Source organism: Chrysochloris asiatica, unplaced genomic scaffold (genome assembly GCF_000296735.1).
Source record: "Chrysochloris asiatica unplaced genomic scaffold, ChrAsi1.0 scaffold00167, whole genome shotgun sequence".
NCBI classification, from domain to species: Eukaryota; Metazoa; Chordata; class Mammalia; order Afrosoricida; family Chrysochloridae; genus Chrysochloris; species Chrysochloris asiatica.
The window spans coordinates 1,788,271-1,795,840 of record NW_006408685.1 but is presented as its reverse complement, the minus strand read 5'-3'; positions in this window follow the sequence as shown (position 1 = coordinate 1,795,840).

Genomic DNA, 7,570 nt, shown 5'->3' with positions numbered 1-7,570 from the left:
CTGAATGCCTCCAGGTAGATGTGATCAGGAAATGGGCTTCCCTTTTCACTCTTCTTCCTGAGAAGTTTCAAGATACCACTGTTGGTCATTTTGACATAACTTAGGATTTAATTTTTGCCATATTTCCTCTTTTGTCTGCTTGTCCCACTCCACAATCACCGTTCAGGCCTTTTTTCTAATTGGAAACAGTTCAGGGCTGGCTGTGGCCGTTTGGTTTTAATTGGAAACTGTCTCTTTAAATTTTGAGGAGATCTGTGCTCATGCATAGTAGAACCCTCTGAGGGTGGGGCTGGGATGCCCACTAGCTCAGGCACATTTATAGTCACCAGAATGGAGGTGCACACATAGCAAGGGACCAATGAACAGATACCAAAAGAAAAGAATGTCCACACCTTTATCTCAGCGGTTCTGCCAGGCATCTGTGGTTCCTCCGATCCTTCCCTCGTGTGGTCTTACCCAAGATGGCAGCTTCTGGATCAGCCAAGCATCCTGGACTTGAAAGCAATAGATTTCTTGCTTCTGCCTCAAATTCCTCCAGCTGTGAGCCTTCCAACCTTCTAAATATTACTTTATATGTGGTTCAGAGTTCTGGGACCAGCCCCTGAGCCTGCTTGGTCAGGTATTCTGTGTTGGTGGTGGTGGAGCTCCTTTACTGCATCTCACTCAATCCACCATCTTGTTTGTTCTCTTCTTTCTTATTTTTGGATGAGTGCATTTATTGGAATAAATTTTCCTCTCAACACTGCTTTCGCTGTTTCCTAAAGATTTTGGTATTTTGTACAACCCAGCTACTTTTCAGCCAGGTGTTACTCTGTGTCCATGTATTTGACTTTATTTCCTTGGTCTTCCTATTGTAGATTTCTAATTTGATAGCATTGTGGTCTGAGAAGATGCTTTGTAGTATTTTGATATTTGTAAATTTATGGATATTTGTTTTGTTGCCAAAGAAATGGCCTATTTTGGAGAATGTTCCATGTGCACTAGAAAAGAATGCATCTTGTGCTGTTTTGGGGTTTAATACTCTTAACATATCTATGAGGTCCAGTTAGCTGCTTGTATTGTTTAGTTCTTCTGTGTCTTTGTCAATTTTCTTTCTGGTTTTTCTCTCTATTTTGGAAGTGGTGTATTAACATCACCCACTATTATTGTAGATTCGTCTATTTCTTTCTTCAAATCTATTACTATGTGATTTATATATATTGGAACTCTTTTATTGAGAGCATAGATATTTATTATAGTTATGTCATCTTATTCAATAGTCCCTTTAATCATGAGATAAGTCCATCTTTATCTACTATCCTGGGTTTTTTCCTTAGAGTTTATTTTATGAGAGATTTGTACTGCCACTCGTGTTCGTTTTTTATTGCAATTAGCTTAGTATATTTTTTTTACAGCCTTTGAATTTTAATCTGTTTTTAATCTCTGTATGTGAGACAAATATTACAGACAGCATATTGAAGAATCTTGTTTTCTTATCCGTTCTGCCACCCTCTGTCTCTTAACTGGTGCATTTAATCCATTTGCATTCCGTGTAATTATCGATAGATATGGATTAATTGCTGCCATTATTTTTGTTTTATTTTTGTGTGTGTGATGTTGCTGCTTTCTTTGTTCAGTGTCTTCCTTTGCTGAGTTCATGCTTTTTCTGTTCTTTCTTGTGAGTTTCCTAATAGTTTTAATGTTTCCATATTGTTCTTGGATTTTCATTTTCTTGGTATGTTGTAAAGTATTAATTTTCTTTGAGATTACCTTATATTCCATTAACTATTCCTTCCATTTAAAACAGTCTATTTTATCCTGTAATCTACCTGACTTTTTACCATCTGGATTTCTGTTCCAAAGTGTTTACTTTCTTTTGTAGTATATTTGTTTTGATCATAGACTGACCTCCCAGATTCTCTGAGTTTGCTCTTATAGTTTTGTTCTGTTCTTGACTCTTTCTTCTGTGGATTTAATTCTGGGATGTGCTGCCACATATGTCAATCTCTGGTTATCTGTTCTTCTTGGTTCTCAGTGAACAGAACTCCCTTAAGGTTGTTTTGTAGTGTATGGTTGGCTTTGGAAAAATCCCTTATTTTCTGTTTGTCCTGGAATGTTTTGATTACACTGTTGTATTTATTGATAGCTTGGCTGCATAAAATATTCTTATTTGGCAGGTTTTTTTGTTGTCGTTTTTTTCTGAGTTTTATATATGTCTCCCCATTGCCTTCTTGCTTGCATGGTTTCTGCTGATAAATCCAAACTTAATCTGACTTGCTTGCCTTTGTATGTTATACTCCTCTTTTCCCTAGCTGCTTTCAGGCATATCTCCTTATCTTTGACTTTGGAAAGCTTGATTGTTATATGTCTCAGTGATTTTCTTTTGGGGTCTATCCTTTCTGGTGTTCATTGAGCTTCTTGAATGTTTATCTTTTCACTTTTCAGGATGTTAGAGAAATTTTCTTCCAGCAGCTCTTCAACTACTATTTCCTCTGTGGACTTGTATGATTCATCTTGTTCTGGAATGCTGATAGTTTTTAAGTGATTCCTCTTCATGTTGTCCAGTATGAATCTTGAACCTTCTTCAGGTTTTTAAAATCTTTTTTCTGTTTGCTCTTCTATCTTAGTGGTAACGAAAAATTTGTTTTCCAGATCACTGGTTCCGCCTTATATCTCTTCTATTCTACTCCTTTTGCTCTTTCAGTGTTTTTTCTATTTCTGATATTCTATTATTGATCATTTGGACCTCTTTCTGTAGGTTTTGAATTGTTTCCAATGCTGTATCCATCTTATGTGATTGTTCCTGTAGTGCTTTCCTGGCTTCTTCCTTATTTTTCTCAACTCCATTGTAAAGTGTTTTGAAACATTTCATAATTGTTTTTTCAGAATTGCTTGTAGTCATTTCCAAGGCTTGCCCTCCTTCCAGAATGAATTCCAGTCTACCTCCAGGTCATTTGTCTCAGATGTTTTATCTTGTTTTTGGACATTTGCTGATATGGTCATCTGGTTTTTCTTGTACATGTTTAGTGTTTATCTATCTACATAATACTTAATTGAGTATGTGTTTTGGTATATGTTATGCTTTCTGATTGCCTCCAGATAGATGTGAGCATGATGTGGCCTTCCCTTTTCACTCTTCTTAGTGCTTAACTCAGAGTAACTTCACAGGTGTTCTCTGCCTCCCTGGTGTATGGCAGCTTACCTGAGTTTTGGTGTTTTATAGCATGTGATTGTAGCTGGACTATATGACATTAACTGCTGTGTCTTCTTGGGTAATATCAGGAGAGGAAGAGTCCTCCAAAGGTAGAAGGGGGAGCAGAAAACGCAAAACAGCGAAAGTAAAAAAATCAAGAAAAAGCAAGCAAACATCCAAACAACAACACCAAAAAAAACTAAATTGGATACTGTAGTCTATAATTGCAGAAAAGGGACAGGAGGGAGAGAAAATAAAAAAAAAAAAAAAAAGAAAAAAAAACTGTAGCTTAATATAATTTTGGCATTAATGCCCTCTTTCAGCTTCTTGCCTTCAAAGCTGTCTGATAGATTTCAAGATGACACTGTGGTTGTTACGATGTACATTAGGATTTAATTTTTTGGCCCGTTTTTTCTTTAAACTCTCTTTCCCTCTCCACACCCCTTTTTCTGGCCTTTTCCCTATTTAAAAAACAACGAACAAATAAAAACTTTAGACCAGGCTCTTGGGCTGAGAGTATTTGTGTGCATGCGTGGCAGAAGAACCCACCAATTGTGTGGGCGTGGGGTGTCCACTCACTCAAGCATCCCTCTGGTCTCCAGAACGGAGGTGCACAAACAGTGGGGGGCCAACGAACAGATCCCCCCAAAAAAGAAAATCTGAACAAAGCATAACCGACAAAGTGTATTGTCCACCTTTGTTTTGAGGTTCCTGCCGGGTTTTTCTGTGGTGTGTCTGCTCCCCCATTTGGTTTTGCTGTTTGGTCTCTCCCGAGTTGTCAACTTCAGGCTGCCAAGCCCTGTAGAGTCAAAAGTACACAATATCTTACTTCCACTACAAGTTTCACAAGCTATAAACCTTAGAACTTTTAAAATATTCCTACCTATATAGTCCGAATTTTGGAGCTCTGCCCTAAATTTGCTTTGCATGGTATTCTGTGGTATTTATGATGTGGAACCTTACTGCACCTCTACCATAGCCATGACAAGCAGAATTGGTAGCATTTTTTGCATTATATTTTAGTTGTTTTGTCTTGATACACTTAAAAGTTTCAAAAGCCTAACAGGGATATCTGAGCTTTAAGTATAACGTTAGGAACTTTCATACAAATTTGCAGTCACAAAATTATTTTTTCTTAATTCCATAATGTCAAAGCTCATACAATATATTTATTTTAAAATGAATTATCATGCTAATAATATGCATTGTAATAATAAATATAATCATTGTTATTAAGTAATTCTATATAATTCCTCACTATATTATTATATGTATTAATATAAATTATTTTAAGAAACTCACATCACAGGCAGATGTAGTAGAAATCAGCATAATTAAATATGCTTTAGTCATGAAATAAGAGGGAGTTTAGTATAGTCTTTCAATAAAAGTGAATTTAGTGGAATCATGCATTCTGGAGAGTATTCTTTATATTTTGGTGGAGATAAGTAGAGAAGGAGAATTTATCTTCAAACAAATAATAAATAGGATAATTTAAGCACCCAGCTTGAGCTCCTTGGGAAAATTAAATTGCTAGTCATTATCTGTAAGTTTAAAACCAGTAAACATCATCCACATTTGATTAGCAAACAGCCAGTAGAAAGAAAATTTATTTTATAGGATAATTGTATTTTATAATCTTCTTTATAAAATGAGACTATGTCCCGGAAGTGGGTCCATGATCATAGTGTTTTGTTGAATTTCTGGTAGTGACACCTATAAAACTCCAGATGCACTATAATAACTGATTTCATCCAGTTCCTGATCATGGACATGTAAAATTCTACATAGTAAGACATTAATGTTTTTGCACTTTTCTGTTTAATTAAACCCATATTTTCCTGCATGATAATACCTTTAAAAATGTAACAGAACTTACAAAAATAGTTGAAACTTGAAACCTGTCAGAGAGTGGATGGGGAAAACTAAGTCATCTTGGGAGGAAATGTAAAAAGCGTGCTAATTACTGAATAGAGGCCTCACTAATAGTTACAAGTTTTTGTTTGTTGTCTTTCCTAAAAATATAAACAATATTCCCCTTAGGAGACTACTAGTAGTTTACAGTGTTTTGATAATTTTTATGTAACAAAGCAATGTAAATGATCCATTGACTTTATTGGAGCCCTGGTATGGCAGTATAGGACTACTAATCAAAAAGGTCTTAACAACACCACCAATGATTTTGTAAAAATGGAATCCTTTCTGTTTAATTTTTTAACTATGACAATAAATATATTTAAATGGTGGTTCTTACTGTTTTACATTATCAGATAAGAATTTTGAAAAAAAAAAAAAAAACTGTCCCCACCCCTTTATATTGTTGTTGTTAAGTTCCATAGAGTCAGTTCTGACTCCTAGAGACCCTGTATAGAGTTTCTGAGGAGCAGCTGTGTAGCTTGAACCTCTGACCTTGCATCCAAACCAACCTTGCAGTCCAGTGCATTACTTGCAATGCCACTCCAGTACTCCATTTTCATTAAATGATTCCCCAAAATAATCTCTCCATTGTACGAGGCTGTTGTTTCTTACTCTGAAACAAAAATAAATTTCACATTTTTAGCTTTTTTTTTTGTTGTTGTTATTTTTTTTCAATTAGTAGGCCATTTACCAGGGTCCTGGTGTGGTGCTGTACGATAAGCACTGGACTGCTAAACATAAGATTGTTGCTTCATAACCACCTGTTGCTCCTCACAAACCCTATATAGAATTGCTATGAGTTGGAGCAAACTTGATGTCACTTAACAGCAACAATAACACAATATTTGTACATAAAGTTCATTAGACAAATTCATCAGTGTTTTACTGTGTTACCAGAGTAAAACTGTTACTGCAGAAAGAGTTTTAGTTATCTGCTGCTAACATTGCTAATACTCAGAGACAGGATCAGAAAAAAGAGCAATCATGTATTGTGTTTCAAGACACAGAAACACAGAGAAGGATCTGCCTCTCCAAGGAAAAAAGTGAAGGAGGTATTTATAGACTCTTATTGATGCTTTTGAGTTATGGTGTTGGAGGAGAATATTGAAAGTGCCATGGGCTTCCAAAAGAACCAATAGATCCATTTTGGAAGAAGTGCAACCAGAGTGATCCTTGGAGGCCAATATGGCCAAACTTTGTCTCTCATACTTTGGACATATTGTCAGGAGGGACCAATTACTGGAGAAGGAGATCATGTTTAATAAGGTGGAGGGTCAGAGAAAGAGGAAGACCCCCAACAAGATGGACTGGCCAAGTGGCAGCATCGATGGACTCAAGCGTGGCAACAGTAGTGAGGTTGGCCCAGGATCAGGCAGTGTTTCCTTCTGCTGTGTATAAGGCTGCTATGAATCAGTACTGACTCGATGGCACCTAACAACCAGAACAACAAGCATACAGTGGGAGCCTGAGGAACTGTCAGGAACTTTTAAAATTGCTGTTTATTTCATTTTGTTCTGACTACTCCAGGCCTGTTGCCTCCCACACCCACTATTAACTTTTTCCCAGTGGCCTTCACAAGAAATGTGTAACTGTTTTTCTTAATTTATGTAATAGTCTTCGGAGTGGGAGTGTGGGGTGGTGACTAGCTACCAATTAGTCACTATTATAAGATGGTTCTTTTTAGTTTCAGGAAGCTAACAAACTTTCCAGAGCCCCCAGTTTCTCAACACCTGCATGTCAAAACCGCTGGTTTGTCTTGAAACTGGTACATTAGGAAGAACTGGGAAAAGAAAGTCTTTAAATTAGCCTACACACAAGTGGTATTTTCTATATATATATATTTTTTGCTTTTGCCAATTTCTTCTGTACCACGAGTCTAATCATACAGAATTTGAGCTTTATGAGGAAGTTATTGCTGTTGTGAAGTGCCGTAGAGTTGATTCTGACCCATAGTGACCCTGTATTCGGTTTACAAGGAGCAGCTGGTGAGTTTGAACCACCAACCTTGCAGTTCAAATGGCTTTGCAGCCTGGCGTATTAACCCACAGTGCCAAACCAGGATAGAAATACAAATTTCTTTGTTCACTGATCAATCCCCAGCACCTAGATTAGTATCTAGGCTAATGCAGATGCTCAATAAATATTTCTAAAATATATTAATGGTTACAACCAGTTTTTAAATTCTTAATAGAATTTGTAAATCATATGTAGAAATGAAGCAGTGTTCAAATCTTCCCCCCATCTGATATCACTTGCGCAGAAAATATCTGGTTCTGTGGGAATAAAAAATCAGTACAAGTAACTACCTAGAACTGAAAGTGCAGAAAATCTTAAAGACTGAATGAAATTATCCAAGAATTTCACCAGGATATTCACATTTGCTGCAGCAGAAAGTCCTGGTGTAGAGCTGTGGGTTAATGCATTGTATTTCAAGATCACATAGAACTTCAAGGTCGGCAGTTCAACTCACCAGCATCTCTG